Source organism: Astyanax mexicanus, chromosome 18 (assembly GCF_023375975.1).
Source record: "Astyanax mexicanus isolate ESR-SI-001 chromosome 18, AstMex3_surface, whole genome shotgun sequence".
NCBI lineage: Eukaryota > Metazoa > Chordata > Actinopteri > Characiformes > Acestrorhamphidae > Astyanax > Astyanax mexicanus.
Window position 1 is genome coordinate 15,551,857 of NC_064425.1, and position 19,914 is coordinate 15,571,770.

Below are 19,914 nucleotides of genomic sequence, written 5' to 3' on the forward strand. Positions count from 1 at the left end.
ATGTATCTATAGCCTGTTCTATTGAAGTGACAGCTCTGATTAGAGTGAATCCTCCCTGCTGAGACTGTCAATAGCAGTGAACCCAGGACTCCGGGGCTTCAGGGCCGGAGTCGATGCTGTCTGCGCTGTCGAGAAAAGTGATTGTGACAAGCAGCGGTTAGCTCTGAAAGCTGCAATGATCTGCCCCAAATTTTCTGCAAAATTCTAATGTTTCTGTATTGGCTGTTTTGATGGTCTTGAGGGAGAGCACTGGTGCAATTATGCCGTGCCCTCCGGTTGAGTCTGAATCTGTAGTGCTGTGCATCTGAAAGCATCTCGGTATTTCCATTCTCGTTCGGCCCATTTGGTGGTGTGTTTAGTGCTAACCTTGCCGAGAGCTGCGCACCCTTCTCTGAAGAGCAGACGCCCCCCTGTGACTGCAGTGCTGGAGCTGCAATCAGCCCAGCCGCTTCAAGGCTTTTTAAGTAGGTCTGTGACCCAGCCAGGCAGAGTGTGGAAGAAGAAGGGAAAGGGCGAGGGTCTCGGTGGGCTGCTGAGCGCTGCAGGGTGGAGGACTAGCCAGCCGGGGAGTCTCTCTCAGACTGCAGGCTCGCATCCAGCCAGTCGCTTTACTCAGTCTGGAGCAGTGTGTCTGCACAGCCTTAGGGTGTGTTTACACACACACACACACACACACACACACACACACACACATACACACCACAGATACACACACACACTCCCTCTCTCTCTCTCTCTCTTTTTCTCTCTCTCTCCTTTTGTTTATCCACAATACCCACCTACTACAGCATCTATTCATCTCTATCTTTCCCTTATTTCTGCTTCTCTTTTTCTATTTCTCTGTACTTTTATACCTGTATTTCGGTTTTTCCCTCCCTTCCTCTTTCTTTCTCTGCCTCTGTCCCACCTTCTTTATTTTCATCTACCTCTATTGAATAATGTCACTCTCTTTCTCTCACTGTTTGCTCTCCCCTCCTCCATCATTTACTTATCTATATCTCCATCTCTTTCTCTTAGCTTTCTATTTCTTTCTTTCTTTGTTTTTCTGTCTCTTTTCTTTCTCGGTCTGTTTCTCCATGTTCTCTACCAAGCTTTCTTTATTTTTATTTTTTTCTATTTTCTTCTATTTTTTTTATTTCTCCCTCTACCTTCCTCTCTTTCTCTGTCTACATCTTGCTTTCTCTCAACCTTTTCTCTCTCTCTTCTTCTGCTCTCTCACTACTTCTTGGTTTCTTTCATGGTCTTTACCTCTCTTGTTTTCTCTCTTTACTCTTACTTTTTTCTCTCTCTACCACTTGATTTCACTCTCTCTACCTCTTACTGTATCCCTTTCTCCTTTTCTCTTTGTACTCTCGCTTTCTTCTTTCTTTCTCTCTTTTGCTCTATTCCTTTCTAACTCTCTTTCTTCCTTTTTCTCTCTCCCTCTCTACCTCTCTACTTTTACTTCTTGCCTTTAGTTTTTCTGCAATTTTCTCTCTTCCTCTCATCTATATCTCTTTCTTTTGCTCTCTGTGCCTTTCACTTTCTCTCCCTCTCACTCTCTACTTCCCTCATGCTCTCTCCTTCCCTGTCTAGTGAAGACAGAATACAACACTGCTTTTAAGCATTTAACATGAAAAGGAACCACTGCCTGACACTAGTTTTTAGATATAAACAATAAAAATATGTTTACTAAAATATACTACTTTTTGAAAATTGATACAGTATTGCAAAACAAAATATTGTGATACAATCAACATATTCTAAGACTCTTAGTTTGCACCTTGTTTAATATAAAAGCTGCTTGTACGTTTAAAGGGGTGTGTGTGTGTGTTTAAAAGTCGATATCTCAGACCTCATTGAACGCAGTCAGAATGCCCTCCTGTATCAGTGTGAGAGACCCTCACCGCTGAGCTCTGCAGTGTTGAGTGGAGGGGTAAAGCCCCGCGTGCCACCCCACCTCCAGCCTAAAAGTGGACGAGAGGAAGCGGTAATTGGGCCACACTGAGATATGAAATATGCAGAGCAGCATGGGCTGTGCTCTCAGATCATTATGCTCAGAGAAAGCCCCTCTCTCAGGTTGTCATCACGCTTTGGCTGAGCTGGGGTTTGATGGCGGCTGGAAATATAAAAGGAAACGCGGGTCTGTCTCTCTGTGTGTACCTGAGACAGCCTGAGCGCAGTGTGAAGTGGAGTAGAGGGAGGAGTGTGCTGGAGGTGTTTAGGTAGAGCTGTGCTCTTATATGGCAGAGCTGATCACTGTGATTTACCCTGAGAGACGTTGTGATAGTAATTTGAACCTAGCTTACAGTAATTACTGCATTTAATTATGCAGTTTACAGAACCGCTCATGGGAATGCCTGTGATTAGTTTTGCTTCGTGTGCATTTTTATTGGAGCACTCAATTAAATGCCTGCGTTTGAGCCGCACATCATAAACATCAGTGGTGATTTAGTAGTGTAAATTTGTCTGGCTGTGATGTGTGGCCAGCAATATTTACACCATATTTAGCATGTAAATGTGTTTCCTGAAGCATGCCTTCACAATTTTAACTGGTACCTGATGACAGAATAACTACTGTATTTATCATAAATCTATATAAGCTCACAGAATGTAATATGTGTGACTGAATCCATTAAAATGTATATGCTTTCTGATTGCCTGTAGTTTAAATTTAGCTTTACCTTACAGTTAAGCTTTATCACAGAATTAACAAAATAAAATAATGCAATATAAAATAATCTGTTACAAGTATTAAACACAGTGGATGTATGTCTTCAGGACTTTATTATTAAAGGTGGCATATGATGTATTAATTGAGCACTTTATCTTCTTTATTGATGTGTAAATACAACCCCAAGTTAAAAATGTATGAAAAATGCAACAAAAATAAAATCAGTGTTTCTAGGTTGATTTCTATTTAATTACAGACAGTGTATATCTGAGAGATTTCATGCAATGATTTTCAGTACAGAACTGAAGATAAAAATATGGAGCTGGTGCACAGCTGCAGATGCTTGTTAAAGCCAGTGTTCAGATCTTAAATGTTTATTTAGGATTTGCTTTCTCAGTCTGATGTTTGTGTTCTTTTACACTCTGACTCAAACTCAACTAACTTGTACTCTGGAGTAAGCAGAGTAACAAATTTTATCACCACTAACCAGATATCCCTTTCAAGAGTGCATCTGTAAGTACATACAGCAAGTTACTGTTAGCAAAGTAACGCCACAGCGTAACCAAAAACAGCAAACAGTGCAGACAACTAAAAAAAAAAATCACAAGCAAAATATTTTTTTAGCACTACATAAACAGCATGGAATTACACAATACATTAGATGTGGCTGATTCTAAAAAGTAAAGTATCGCCTACTTTAAACGTATACAGAAAGACAATGCACGGCGCATTACAGAAGCCATGGATGCAATACATCACTGAAATTGTGTGTCATTTGCGTCTCTAGGTCTAAAGTCACTTCAACTACACACTTTGTTTTTACCATGAGTGAATGACCTACTGAGGTCTGAGGTTCCTCTTTTGAAGTCTTCATTGCTCCACCAGCTGCTGGTATTCAGTAAAACTGGGCCGGATCCTCTTTCAGAGGCTACGTGTGACGTAAATTTGCAAAGACATGTGACGTGGCCAGAAGAAGAACTCCTGTGAAAAGTGACATGACACCCCAGTTTTTAAAATGAATATATTAGGCTTAGCAGTGATGGTTGTTTCAGCACACTGGTACCATTAAACAGAATATTTTATCTCTTCTCCACTCAGAAATGCATCTGCTTTCAGTTCAGAAACTAAATAGTTTAGAAAATAAAAAAGAATGCCACTTTAAAGTAATAATCCCTGTTAATAATCACCAAAATGGTAATTTCACACTAAAGGAACAAATTCATTTTAAAACAGATAATTGTATCACGATTTTTAACTGTCTGTTGATTCATACAAATATTTTTAAGTCTAGTATGTTTAATTAAAAATATTGGGAACTGGATTGGCCAGTTGCTATGTGCCTCTTCAGTGATAGTGTGTGTGTGTGTGTGTATATATATATATATATATATATATATATATATATAGTGTGTGTGTGTGTGTGTGTGTGTGAAAAAGGGAAGAAAAGAAAGCTGCACGGTGAAGACATGATCTTGGTATCTCATCTATACTGACATCTGGGAACCTGGTGAGGTGGAGCTGAGGCTGCACCCTCAGCAGTGCTCCCTCTCCTTCTCTTTCTCTCTGGCCCTCACTGTCCGTCTTCTCCTCTTTATCTGCTCCATCAATCTCTGCTGCGCTGTCAGGTCCGGCTGTGGAGGCTCTTTTTGAAGCTGCTGCTTGAAAAGAGTCCCGCGTTGCAGGCCGCTCCCTTTGATTCCTAATAATGATGGTTTTGGAAAGCTCAAACAGTGCCCTGCAGCTCCCTGGCACTGCACTCTAATTAGCAGGGCTGCCAGTGTTCTTCTTACCCATCACAGTGCTGCACTCAGTCGATGTGTCCACAGTTCTAATCTTAATGGGGGCTACTGTAAAGTGTTCTGCAGCATTAAAAATGGATTATTGATAGTTTTCATAGTATTGGATTTTGATACAGATGTGGACCCATAGATTAATGTGATTTTCAGGTATGATTGGTGATGAAAAGACTGATTGGAGTTAACGCAAAGGTACAGCTACAGTAATTACAGTACTATATATAGAGATAACCACTCTGAACAGTTGTGGAGCCCTCAAACCTTGAGACGGATGAGCTTCAACAGTGAAAAATATACATATTAGGTTTCAATTCTTTCAGCCAAGAACAGAAAGCTGAGGCAGCAATATGCAAAGTATCACTTACGCTGGATAGTTCAAAAATATTCAGCCCCCTTTACTTTGAAACACTTAAATAAAATCCATTGCAATCAATAGCCTTCAGAAGTCACTCAGTATAAATACACCTTGTCTGTGACGGCCTCAGTGGTTTGTTGGACAGCACTAGTAAACAATCAGCATCATGAGGTTGTGTAGAACTTTATAACATATTATAAAAGCATATCCCAAGCTTTGAGCATCCCAAAAAACACTGTTTGATTAATTAACCAAAAATGAGAAAATTATTCTACAACTACAAACCTACCAAGACTTGCTCGACCACCCAAATTGACATACCGAGCCAGGAGAGCAATGGTCAGGGAAGACCCGCAATGGGCAGGCGAGAGGCCCATGGTCACGCTGGAGGAGCTGCAGAAATGCTTAAATGCTGTTTGTGTTGGTCTATAACTTAAAATCTATATACTTATTTTATTTTTTCCTCTTGCTGTTTTCACACAGCAGATTTCAATCCAAACTCTTTTGTGACATGATTAGGACATCAGTATTAATGGTGTAGCAGTGTGAACTTAGCCTGTGACATACTGTTATTTATATAACTGGATGAAAATTGACACACAGCTGCAAACAGAAATAGAGACCTTATCAGCCCAAATTGTCTACATGCATCATTTCACTGGTGTGTGGGTCTGTTGATTTGGCACTGGACAGTTTTTCAGGCTTGTGTGTGTGTGTGTGTCTTGTTGCAGCCTGCTCAGGTGATTTGGGCTGTGTTCACATGTCCTCTGCGATTTTTAGCAGGGTGTTGTCACAGTGCTGCCACTCCAAGCAGATGAGACCCTGTGTGTGTGTGTGTGTGTGTGTGTGTGTGTGTGTGTGTGTGTGTGTGTGTGTGTGTGTGTGTGTGTGTGTGCGCGCGCACATGCTGTCTTGTTTGAACTAGCCCACACGCGTACGCAGCTGTCTGTCTCTTTGTCAGGTTTGTCGGGACAGTCTGGGACAGGAGAAAATAGCATTGTAAAAATGCAGATGAATTCAGCCCAGCGCAGTCTGCAGCAGGTGTTGGGGTGTGTGTAGCAGTGTGTGTGGGCGAGAGATGAGCTGCTGAAGTCTTCTAGGCATTCTTAACAGGTGTGAGTTTCAGCAGCAGCACACACCGCACAGGGGCCTCGTGGCTGTGTCTTTGTCTCTTTGTCTCAGAGTTTTATTCAGGTATGTATTTTTGTACACATGCAGTGAGTTGTTTTGGTAAGTGTGAGCATGTAGTACAAAAAAATAGTATATTGCCAATAAAATAAGACTCAGATAAACAACAAATTCTTTTGGTACAATACCTAATGTCAAACATGGGCTAAAGGGGTATAAAGCCCACTGGCATTGAGCTGTGGAGCAGTGAAACTGTGTTCTCTGGAATGATGGTACTTCATAAAAATACTTTTGAGATAATTGTTATGGATTGTTATGCAGTTGGTTAGAAATGAGGTGAGGTTGTGATCATCTAACATCCTGACATCATTAATGCTCTTGTTACTGAATGCAATCAAATCTTCACAACAATGCTCAAAGAAAAATGTGCCATATTTTTTGCATTATAAAGCACAATATCAAAAAATGTCTATTTTCTGGTTTGTTGTAATACCAGATTATAAGGTGCATTATGCGGCACTAGTAAGAAAAAAAAGCTAAAAGCTAAGTTAAGCAATCAAAACTGTAATTCTTAAAACATTTTCAAACCAGAATTGATATTAATCTACACAGATTTCTCTCCTAAAAGCGCTTCCTTTTATTTACAGTAGACTCAGATTTGCAGATTTCCACTAAGGCTAGCAGCAGTTAGCGGGTAATGCTAATGCTGCTCCAGCAGTGCTTGCTGGGGTAGGCAGCAGGCTACAAGCTGATAGTACTCACTTCTGAACAGCGAAAAAGCTTTCATTCAACGCAGTTCACGGTTAATGCTAGTGCTAATACATAAGGTGCACCAGATTATAAGGTGCACTGTCAGTTTTTGGGAAAATAAAAGGATATTAAGTGTGCCTTATAGTGGAAAAAATACAGTAGTAAAAAGCCCTCCTTGCACTGTGTAGACTGTTATTCCAACAAAAGCAGGATAAAATAATTCATAAGAATTCATTGATGTATAATTACTGGTGTAATCAGGTTAGTTGTCAATAACATTGAAATAATTTTAAATACCTGCAATCAAAAATTTGCCTTATAATTTTACTTTTGACTTTTCCCGATGTTTTACTTTCAGCCTCAAGTTTGCATATATAAAATATTTTATTTGTAATACTGAAACTATCTGCAGCTGCAGCTCTTTGTGCCCTTCAATGGTTTTGTTTCCAGAAAAAAGGGTAAATCAGTGTAATTGAGGGGTCTGGGTGCACTCTGTCTCAGTGAAGTGGGCAGGGAGGTAAAGGGTCTGATGTTACCCACTTATGTTCAGACGAGGGCTTTTAAAAAGATTAGTTAAAATTTTTTTTTTTGTGATTTTTCGGATTTATTCTGTTAAAAGCATGTTTAGTGGGAGCTAAAAGCTGAAATGTAATTGGTGAAATGTTTGTCTGGTATGTGTATATTAAACAGTCTGCCAAATTTGTAACATATAAAGTATAGAAAGTAGTATTTGTTTTAATCCAAAATCGTGTTTAACCTAAAAAATACACCAATAGTCAATTTTATGAAGATATAAGAGCGCTTTGTAATTTGTAGTCAATAAAATGAGGGAGCTCGTGTTTATTTGTTCTACAATAATAATGTAATTATCGTCTAGGTCTCAATACTTTTTTTTTTATTCAATATTTTTGTATTTTTTTAATAATACATTTGCAAAAAATATGCAAAGTCTAAAGTTTTCACATTGCTATTGTGGGATATTAAGAGATGATGATTAAAGTGATAAAAAATATAATAAAAAATAATAAAAGATCAAAAAGTAAAATAATCGAAAGGCTATACAGAAATTTGAAGAAAAAAAGAACAGTTTGAGGAAAATTTAAAATGTAAAGTTAAAGATCCATGTACAACGTGTACAGAGTATGTTTAGATGTCACTGGATGTTTGCATATTACATTATGATATAAAGTGGCATGAACAATTTTCTTTCTAAATGATTCGTCCCATCACTCACTCTCCTCGACTCTCTGTCCTAACAAATCTAGAAAATTGGCACTGATCCATTTCCCAACCAGGACTTCACCATGTTCTCGCAGAAGTTAGTGTTAAGCTCGGGGATTTGCACAACTAATAAGTCCTTCACATGTGTGCTTTATCATTAGCCGAGCAGTTTAAAGTCACTTCTGTTCTCACTGAACAGCTTCTGACTTAGCTGTGCTGCTTAGATAAGCTTCCTTAAATTTCGCTTAAGTATCTGGAGCAGCCACTGGAAGACTGGGGTTAATCTGCGGGAACGGCGCTTTCTTTTGGCGTGGGGGTTTGAAGCAAGAAGGGGATCCTCTTTTCCTCTATTTTCCTCTCGTTTCCCTCTTCTTACTCCACACAGCCGGAGCAGAGGGATGGTGTATGAAGTGAGAGAGTTGGGGGAAGGTTTGGGGCGCAGATGCACACAAAAAAGAGGGAGAGCTGGGATTAGGAGGTATAAGCCGAAAGACGGCGTCCATCACGGACGTGCCGGCGACCTGGACAGCGAGCTCTGGGGGAGCATTAAATATTCAGCTGGGGTGACATTTAACGTTCAGGTCTGCTTTCTCGCCGGGAAAGAGAGGGAGAAAGGAGGCTTCCGTAGCTTTCCGCCGCCTGCAGTAAGAGCAGTATTAATCTCCGCGGTCGGTTGCCAGCGCGAGCTGCATTATTGATGCTGAGGAGGGTCGTTCCACCGTGAGCTCTCAGCTCAAATGAGGGGGATAATTGCGGGGTTCAGCCTCAGCTCACTTACAAATGAGATGTGCAGATGAGGGGCTTCGCACACAGCTCTCGTCTGCTCTGCGGGCTCCCCAACCTTCCAGTGGATGCCGTCTTCCTGAGGTGGCATCTTTTTGGCGGGTACACTTTATATTTACATTATAGCGAAGCAAAGCACTTACCTCGTCAATAGTTGGCTGCTTTGTGAGTACAGCATGTTCCTAAAACGAAGATGACAAGTGTAACACAGTGTGCACTAGTTGTGGGAGACACAGGGCATCTTACAATGTCTTATATCAAGCTCAGACTACACAACATTTTTGTCCCTCACAATGTTCACTATGTCAGATTAAGCAGTTATCTTCGTTCTGCGTCGTTCTCAGGGCACTGACAACACTACACGTTAGTCACCGACCAATCATCGTCCGCGTCCTCGCGTGAGTTCGTAGGTCATTGCGGGGGAGAAGCATAGAATCTGACCATCATGGCTACTGAAGCGCTTTGCGTGATGGAAGCGCTTTTGTGCTGAAGAAACTAAAAAAAGAGGGAAAAGCGACTGTGGGTTCCTGGGTGACCCAAATGGACATTACATGCTTTGTGTTCTTCAGAGAGAACTTGAGGTATGGTAAAGATGTAACCTCTTAGGTTTCAGTGCCTGTAAACAGAATATTTCATGGTTGAAGTAGATTATTAGATGATTATTAGATTATTCTCCTGTTTTGCTGGTCCAGTGAACTGCAGGAACACCGTCCTGCTTTCTTTTCCCGTGTTTATATCTGTGCACAACAGAACGCTCTGTCTTCTTATTGGTCAGAGTCAGGGATAAGCAATTTTAGTTATTGTCAAACTAGGCAATAAAATACAAAAAATTCTAACATGCTGGTCTTTCCATCGGGTGCTCCGACGGCGTCGCTCACTTCAAATTACTGCTTATTGATTGTGTCACACTACACGGTCCTTTGCCGCTCGCGACAATGAAATTCGGATCCGACACACGCAATGTGTCGGCGCCGATAAAATCGGGTCAAAAACGGGCTAAAATTGTGTAGTCTGATCTGGGCATTAGAGAGTTTAGAGCTCCTATATGTCTCAATAAAAATATAATTATTACTAAAATTATTCAATATATCACAATATCAATATATTGTCCCGCCCCAAGTGAGCCCATGTGTCCAAAGTGTCCAGAGTAGCCATTGCTGCAGTGCCTGGGGAGCAGAGAGGGTTAAGTGTCTTTCTTATGTCTATCAGTGTCAGCTTTCCAAACTTGTGGGTATCAAACCCACAACCCTGTTATCAATAATCCGGTCCTGTAACCACTTGGCCAATTCCGCAATCCTTTACGCACAACCATGCTCTCTCTCTGTGTACAAATAAAAGAAACAAAAAATGTGTCACTGTAGTGTAAGTTCTGCATTAAGATTGGGGTGCATAATTGTATATTTGATAATATTATTTGTATTTTATGTGTAAACGCAACATTATTTGAAGCACTCACTTATAATAGACAGAAGGACATATCTGTCATTGCCACTTCAGCCTGACCTGCTGCTAACTGCAGTATGTAACTTTGATGTATCGTGAATGAGGCCTCTCATAAAAACTGAGTAATTCTGTGGAATTTTTCAAATTTTTGTTAAATCGTTTGATATGAATCTACCACATCAGTTTGCATGCTTTCTGTAGCTCTCAGCTTGTCAACAGGTGCATGTGGACAGCTGGTTATATCAAGTGTTGGATCAACTGAGGGACAGTGTAAATACTTTGCAATTGTTGCATTAATGTTGTGTATTACAGCCTTTCCCATGTGCAGCATGTGCAGTTTGTATGAAGTACTAAATAGTAAACTAGTGTTTACTGAGAGCATGGTGTGTTGTACAGTCTGATGGCGTGTGGAAGGAAGGCAGCGCAGGTGCTGCAGCGGGGGACTGAAGGAGCTGTTCAGTGCTGTCAGAGAGTGATGCATGGGGTGGGACAGGTTCTTCAGCATGTTCTTAAGCTTAGTCCTCATTCTCCTGTCTCCCACCACCTCCACTGGGTCTAGAGGACACCCAGGACAGAGCTGGACTTCCTGATATTCAACAGTGTTCTCGAACATCACATTTTTTTTTCCGTATCATATAAATTACCACCCACTTACAGTCTACAGCTAATTGCTTTAGATATACTGTTGTATACCTATGATGGGTATAATGTAGTATACAATTGTTTCCACTACATATGAGATTGTTAGGTGTGGTTTCTTGTTTTTAGTTTGTGAAAGTATCTTCTTCAGGCATCTTGATTAATTGCATTTTTGCCACACCGCTCACCACACGCTAACATTAGCATTACTGTGGTGTAGTAGCAGCACCCTCTCGTCAATTACTGCTCACTGTAATTTGCTTCCAGACTTCTCTCCATGAAGTTAATAGCATATAATTTTCTTCCTTAACGCAGTGAGAGTCCTCTGAAAACCCAGATCCAGATCACATGTTTTTTGAAGTGTCAGGATGTTAAGTTGAATCTGGTGTGTTTAGAGATGCGCAGAGCGTACAGCTGATGGCTGATGTAATTTCAGGGCTTAAAAGAAACACTGGCACATTCACGTTCTGTGCTCAGACTAAAGGGAGGGAACGTCTTTGTTCTGAGATTGGATTAACGTATGCAGTATTAATAAACTGCTCACGAAGAGGCTCTCAGTGAGTTGGGAAGGTGACCTTATAGGACCTGAAGCTGAAGTACAAAGACATGCTGTACTGTGTGCTGTACTGTTTTCAGGTTGTTGGAGCTGGAAGCAAAACATTTCAGCTTTTGATGTAGGAAGTTACTGTGTGTGTGTCTGTGTGTGTCTGTGTGTGTCTGTGTGTGTCTGTGTCACCAATATCGGTAAGCTTTTTAAATATCAATATCACAGTAATACCGTGAAACAACATAATGATATTTTAGGGCACTATGTGCTATCGGGGTAAAGTGTTTTTGCTGTTTGTAGCATTATTATAGTCAGGAAATGTTGGATCATCGACAAATCAAATTGTATTTTCATGTTGTTACAGCAGAGTATTCTTGAAAGTTTTGTATTTATTTAGTGTTTTGTCATTTTGCCAAGAATATCCTGAAATATTAAGATATTATTTTAGGGCCCTTTTGGCCACGTTGAGTTTCTGTGTGTGTCTGGTAACTCAGTAGCATTGCGATTTTCAATACCACTGCTAAAAAAATGAATATTTTTGGGATTGATTGCTTTATTACTGCATTAAACAGTATGTTTACTGCATATTTTTACAATGCAGAACTGCGTTTATGCAATGCATTAAATAAAGTAAGGATTAGGGCTGGGTGATTTGATCTCAGGGTACTTTAGCGATAACAGTATTCTTGGTAGTATGACAAAGCAACTATATTATACAAAAAAAAAAAAAAATATATATATATATATATATATATATATATATATACACATATACATACGCATATGTATATACATATATATTAGAGGTGTGCCAAAAAATCGATTCACATAAGAATCTTGATTCTCATTTACTACGATTCAGAATCGATTTAAAATGTCCCAAAATCGATTCTGAGGGGCGGATTTTAGACTGATTTTGGGCTGGGTATTTTTGTTGGACCTGGCAACCCTGGGGATAGGGCTTGTCCCTTCAAACGGAGATCTTCCAGACACACACAGAGCGTAGGTGTTTGAGAATCACCGGTAAGATGGCAGAACAAGCACTATATTACCTTAGATTAACGTGTAGTTTCAATGTTTTATGGCAGAATGCTTCATAACAAGCATAAAAAAGATCGCTAGTAGTTAGTTTCAGTAACTGTTAGCTAGCTAACTAGCTAACTTTCCAGTTCCACCTTAAATAACGCTACAGGTGGCAGCGGGCTGCAGCATTTAAGGCGGAACGGAAAAATAACAATAAGCTAATCAGAGCTAATTTCAGCTCCTCATCACAGAGGAATTAAGGAATGGACAATATGAATTAATTTCTCCACCTCCTGCCCCCTTTCTGAATAAATACAACGACCTTAAAGTTAACTAGTTAATCAGCAGCTGCTCCTGAACTTTAGCGCTTCACTGCTATCATCACATCAGCCCAGCAGCGTCACCTACACACCACCGCTAGTAGCCTGGTAATAAAGCAGTGTTATTTATTATTTATTTATTGTTCATTAACGTCATTGTGATATCCCAGTGATTTCTCTGTCACTGAGGACCCACATTCCTGCACATTTTATTGTTTTTGTAACACATTACTCCAGGACCAGTGTATATTATGGAGGGTTTTTTTTCAATAAGATTCATAAGCCAGAAGCAGAAATTTTTATAATTCAAATCGTTTTGAATCAAAAATCGATTTTGAATCGAATCGTGGCCCCCAAAATCGGAATCGAATCGAATCGTGAGATAGTAAACGATTCCCACCCCTAATATATATGTGTGTGTGTGTGTGTGTGTGTGTGTGTGTGTGTGTGTGTGTGTGTGTGTGTGTGTGTGTGTGTGTGTGTGTAACAAAACAATAAATATTGTGATTATGATATAAATTTTTTTACAGTCATGATATGATATGGCACAACCCTAGAAGGGATGCAAAGTTATTCTTGATCAGCAAGGATTAAATAGGACTACAACAAGGACACATTTAAAACTGACACATCTGATCACCTAGCCCACCAGAGACACATCTGATCCACATGTTATAAAATTGTAACTGCAACTGTCTCTCTAGAGGCGTTTTTACACCTGAACATCTGGACCAATGTCCAAACCAAGCTTTATGGGTTTGTTACACAGTATTCATTTGCTGCAGTAGAATGCAAGCGTAAGCTTTTGCAACCATACAGCTTCCATAATGCACATGCACACAAACAGTGGTCCTATTTCACCACAATTTTTTTTTCTTATTTTATTGTGTATTGGGTAACAATATAAAGAACCAAACTATGGTTTTAGTTGAGGCAGACCAAGACCACCTGTTTTGGTGCTTTGTTTGAGACTGTTGTATGTAGCACTATTGATTTATGTCATTTTGTTTTAATACGATACAATTAAAACAATGCAATATATGTCCAGTATTGATATATTGTCACACCCAATTTGTTTCTATTTTAACAAATAAAAAATAAAAAATCTGTGTGCCTGTACGCTATATATCACAATATTCATATTTTGTCCCATCTCTAGTTATTGCCATCCAACAACTGTATTTTTGTTATTTCGTCCCACACAGCAGACAGATTTCAGTCTGACTAACCAGAGGTGTAGTTGAATGAGATCAGTGTGTAAATTCACCCATAACATGTATATAGACAGTATAATGTAATTTCATCCATGTTGTGCTGTTGTATCTGATACTACATAGATCCCTTGCCCACAGTTCTCATTTCACTACACACTCACACTCACAATTCCTCCCAGTGAGAGCCGTGTGAAGAGATAAGGGAAGAGCATCAAACACCTCAGGTCAGCACTGCCGCGGTTACAGACTGGCGATAGCGCAAACTAGGTGAAAAAGACACATGTTGTGGGGGATGGGTGGGGTGTGAAAGAGCCAAAGCAATGAGGAAAAATATGCACTCACACACACCAGCACATGGATGTTGGCAACTTGACGAGGAAAAAAAACACACTTTCCCATTTTCCCAATTAGTGGGTGCTCGTACCACACCAATTAGCATTGTGGAAACTGCACATCACTGATTTTACATTTGAATGTTTAACGTTTATGTGCAGTTAGTGTTTTAATGGCTGTATTGTTTGCATATTGTAGACACCCGGCAAGATAAGCAGTGGCCTCCCTAATTAGGGATGAAATGTCTGTGCCACCCAAACAAAGACCATCGGACTACTGGGAGCACAAACACACCAGACAGTTCATGGAGAACAGTGGAGAACTGCTTTTTAGACGAGCTTTAGGTTCAGCATTTTAGAATGTATAAAGCAACTTTTTGAAACGGTCAGAGAAATCATAGAGGAAGTCATTTCCAGTGACTGGCCACTTGTTTCAGGTGATAAGAGAATTGCCATTGCTTTATACAACCTGGACATTTGAGCAGGGCATAGGATAGAGTGTAGGATGTATAGGGTAGCGGGAAAATGTTTCTAGCAGAAAATACTTTGATATTCATTTTCTCTCTCTCTGTTCAATAATTTGTATGTTCCTTTTTAAAGTGCATAAAAACAGAAAAATGCTCTAAATGGAGATAGAATGAATGACATATAAAAGAGATGTGTTATATAGACAAAAGTATTGGGACACCTGTTCATTTTTTCCAAATTAAAAGGCATTGTTTGTTGAAAATACTGCCTCTACTGTCCAGGAAAGGCTTTTTGCAAGATTTTGGAGCATTGCTGTGAGGATTTGATAGAGCTTTTGGTTCTCAATACATTTTGTATGGGTTGGCTGAATTCTATCATTCTATAAGCACAGATCCACTGCTCTACAGCTCAGGTCTATATACTGTGCTCTATATACCCCTTAAGCTTATGACTAATGTTGTTTTTTATGCTAATAGATTAATAGTTACATGTTCCACGTAGCTGGATGCATTTATTACATTTATTACCTATTAAACCCTTAGCACACTTACTGAAGTGTCCTTTTCATGTCTGATACAATGCAGAATAAAATTCAGATTTGATCTGAGTCAGTGTCAGTTTTGCAAAAGCCACTATCTAGTAGTGATTTAATGAAGGATAAATTGTACAGCACTGACTTAAACTGCTGAGTCCACCTTGCCTCTGCATCCTCTGAAACTCCAGAGACTCCAGCATCTGTGTAGTCCCATCCTTCAGCAGCCACGACACCAGCGTACACACCCACCGCCACCTCCAGTCAGCAGCTCACATCAGCGTCTCCCGCCTCTCACACACTGACACACATTCTGTGAGCTGGAGGGGAGGGGTGGGGGGGATCACTGTGGAGAATGTGGAGTGTGTTTTCAGCAGCCCACTCGGTCTCCTCCTCACCAGGGGCTAAAAATAGACGTCCAGCTCTCAGCGAGAGTGGCTCCTCCTCAGAATATTGATGATGACCTGGCCCACTCGCACAAGGGCAGCAGCAGCAGCCGCAGCGCACTGGGTCAGTCGTCTGTTAGAGGAGGCTCGTATTATTAGTCGGTTATGTTGTAGTGCGAAGCTGTTGATCTCTCTCTCTCTATTCTCTTGTTGTCGGCTCTTTCAGTGCTTTTCATTTCATTTTTTCCTCCTTTTTTCCCTCGCAGTTTACCGTTCAGTGTAGGTGACCCACTTATCCCAGTTACCATGGAAACCATCTATGACAATTTGATTCATATTTAATGACTGTCACCTTCAAGGTCACGCCAGCAGATTAATAGACCTGCTTTAAATATTAAATTAATTAGAACTAGTGTGACTGTCTCTCTTGAACAGATTGCTGGTGCTTTTTATTAATTGAAACAGAATAAAGGATGAGTGAAAGTGTGTTAGTTTTCTGGTTTTTCTTTCATACTGAGTGAGAAATGTTTGTCTAGATCAGTTTGGACAGGAGCAGAGCAGGACAGGACTATGTGTTCACTTTACAGTATGGGTATACAATATACAGTATATGAATGTGTGTGGATTTAAGTGTTATCTTGCTTATCTGTGGCCTTTCCCCAGTTCCGTCCCTCAGAGAGACAGACTGTGCTATCAGCACTCTGATATCACTGCATTATGACACTGCAATTCATCATATTTTTTATATCTGCTGCACTGGATTGTGGGTAAGGACACGCTCAAATGAACATGACCTCTATCTCCATATATGGTGTTCTCACTGAAACGTACAACCCTGTCCATAGTCCTACGGGAGTAGGCATATTAATGCCCTATAAACATAAACAGTGCGCCTTATAAAGGTTCTCCAGCAACAAGGCTGGAGCAGTATTAGCATTAGCCACTGATCGCAGTGCTAGCTCTTTCACCGTTCAGAGGTGAGTATATCTGACTGTAGTCTGCGTGTTTACAGTGTAACAAAAAAGCTACGTGGTACAAACTGCTAGCTAATAATGCGTGGCTTACTGAAATACAAGATTTCCTCAGTCTAGCGCGGCAGTCGGACGGTAGTTACTAGCATTTAAGCATTGCTAAACGCGGCTAGAGCTGCTGCTGCTAACCATGCTAAAATACTGGAAATCTAAGCTTACTGTAAATAAACCAAAGCTCTTTATTCACCCAAATAAACAGTTTTCAGGAAAGAAAATTGGCTAGATTACTGTGCGACACCCTTGTTCCTTACTATTGCCACTTAAAATACACCTTGTAATCCGTGATGGGGCATAGCGTTGCTCATGCAAAGAAACGACGACCACAAATAAAATGACCGCTGATAAGTCATGTGAATATTCGTTTAAATTCATTTTGCATTCTGTTCCCCAATCCTACGTATTCATTCGCCAGTCGACCTATCACAAAATTTGAAGGTGGCAGTGCCGTGAGGACTGCCTGAAGGTACTTTGTATAAACAGTGTTTTTAAGAAACTACCTGTGCTACCTTTCAAAGTTCTCAGTAGGGGTGGGCATTATATCGTATACATTATATTGTGACACAGAAATATCATGATATTAAAAATCCATATAGTGATAATAGGGCTGTTTTGTCTTAAAAGTAGTCTATTATTTACTGTGAAGCTTTATGTTTATTTAGATAGATAGATAGATAGATAGATAGATAGATAGATAGATAGATAGATAGATAGATAGATAGATAGATAGATAGATACTTTATTTATCCCGAAGGAAATTTAGAAATGTATTTATTGTATAATTATTTTAGTTTGCAGTTTATATGCATGCACTAAATATTCTGCAACATTTGCTGCATTATATTACTTTATGCTATATTATTTATTTTGCCACAGTATGATTATACTGTTATACTATTATACTATATTCCTGAAATTAATGAATTATTTTAGTTTTTCTATATCGCCAAGTATATCGTTATCGCGAAAATACCCTGAAATATCGTGATATTATTTTAGAGCCATATCGCCCACCCCTAGTTCTCAGTGTCTTGTTTTAAATGTCAGAGCCCTCAGAATTCTACCAATGAAGTGTGGAGATACTTTGAGCTTGTTAAAAGTGTAAAAATAGCTATTTCTTTGCATGGACCATTATGCTTCTATCACTAACATTGTAAGCCTGTTGGGAGCATCGGCTAAAAGTGCTGTATTTTGGAATGCTGGGGTACAACAAAAGTTTGTACTTGTTTTCATGTCTCACTACACCCCAAGTTCATTTCACATCGAAGTTCTCTTTTAAAGAACCCTGAGCTAAGTGTAAAATTGCAAACATTTAATTAAAGTCACAGCTATGCCTGTGATTTAGACACTTCCTTAGATCAGTCTACTCAACAGTAGATAGAGAAACAGTAACTCAGTTCCCCTGAAGTGTTTATCTAGAACACTGTTTAGATGGGCAAGTTTTTCTAACCTTTTTAGGAATTCCACCATTTCTGAAAAATGTGATGCATTCCTCTGGTTTAAGCTGCAGGAGGTCTATTTTGAGTTCTGTGGTCATTTTTAGCCTGTTCACTTTCCTGTTTGTGTGCCTCACTCTGCGAACTTTGCCACCAACTTTTGATTCCTCCTTCCTGAGGTAGCTTTCTTTTTTCCTGCCTCTCTTCACACTTTTAGCCTTCTGTCAATGTTTCTGTTAAGACAGAAGAGTTACTACAGTGTGAGAGGGTGGTGCATGTTAAGCTCTGAGATTGTATCTGTTGTATTTGATACTCACAGAAATTCTAATTGTAGTAACTAAAGGAAATTGAACATGCAATCCATAGCAGCTTGCTAGATACAGTATATGCCTGCATAGTGTATGAGACACTACAGCTCTGGAAAAAAAAAAATAAGAGACCGCTTAAAAATGTTTTTCTTTGATTTTACCTAATTGAAACCCTCTGGAATATAATCAAGAGGAAGATGGATGATCACAAACCAAGATGAACTGCTTGGATTTTTGCACCAGGAGTGGCATAAAGTTATTCAAAAGCAGTATGTAAGACTGGTGGAGGAGAACATGCCAAGATGCTTGAAAACTGTGATTAAAAACCAGGGTTATTCCACCAAATATTGATTTTTGAAGTTTTAAAACTTTATGAATATGAACTTGTTTTCTTTGCATTATTTAGGGTCTGAAAGCTCTGCATCTTTTTTGTTATTTCAGCCATTTCTCATTTTCTGCAGATAAATGCTCTAAATGACAATATTTTTATTTGGAATTTGGGAGAAATGTCTGTAGTTTATAGAATAAAACAACAATGTTAATTTTACTCAAACATATACCTATAAATAGCCAAATCAGAGAAACTGAATCAGAAACTTAAGTGGTCTCTTATTTTTTTTCAGAGCTGTATTAATAATGTGTTTGTGCGCATTTGTGTGTTCTATTCCATCCATTGTTTTTAAAATGCTCTACACATCATATTTAAATACACAAACCTTCACCCCCACAATCCACCATCAGCCTTCTGTTGAGCTTAGGCTTTTTCTGTGTGGAAAACACACACACACACACACAGTGAGTGTGAACTGTGGTGATAAGCTCCTCTCTGCAGGTTCCTCTGAGGGCATGTTGCGGGCTGCCAGCACAACAGCACAGCAGCATTTTACATGCCGAGACATGGTTCCAGGCTCTCATTCTCAAATACTCACACACACACACACTCAGACCCCCTCTTTTAAGAGGTGCCAGACACCCTTCCTGGCTAGAAAGCGTCTAATTACTTTTGTGAAAGGTGTGAATGTAGACACCTTAATTACACCTATCTCCCCCTCTCTCTCGCTTTCTCTCTCGCGCCCCGCTGCACGTGCTCCCAGTGCTGCAGGATGCATTAGACACTGGGGAGTGGGAGTAAACTGGGAGCTCCTGGTGTTGATAATGCACCGTTTGCTCCATTAGGGAGGGGGTGTAAATGGAGAGCTGTGGGCCTCTTGTGTCTCTCCATCAGTGCGGACGTCCCGACAATCAGCACTAATGAACTGAAAGCCGACTCACCCCATGTTTCACTGATACGTAATACAATACTCCATTACTGACCCCTCGCTCCCTCTCTCCCTCTCTTTCTCTTATTGTGTCTTGTGTTTGTCTCTCTGTATTTCTTGTGTTTCATTTGCTTTCACATTCTCTTACCTACCTCGCTTCTCTTTCTTTCTTTCTAATATTTTTCTTTTGCTTTCGTGTGCCCTCTCTATCTTCTATTCATTCACTTACTTTCTTCTTTTCTCTTCCTTGCTTTCCCATCTCTCTCGCTCTCACTTTTGCTTTCACTTGCTGT

The 19,914-nt window shown here is 39.9% G+C and overlaps 1 protein-coding gene across 2 annotated transcripts in view; it reads left to right on the top strand.

Moving 5' to 3' along the window:
• The window catches only part of mettl16 (methyltransferase 16, N6-methyladenosin), a 48,202-nt gene that overhangs the window by 4,550 nt on the left and 23,738 nt on the right, over positions 1–19,914 (top strand). The gene's annotated exons all lie outside the window — the stretch shown is intronic.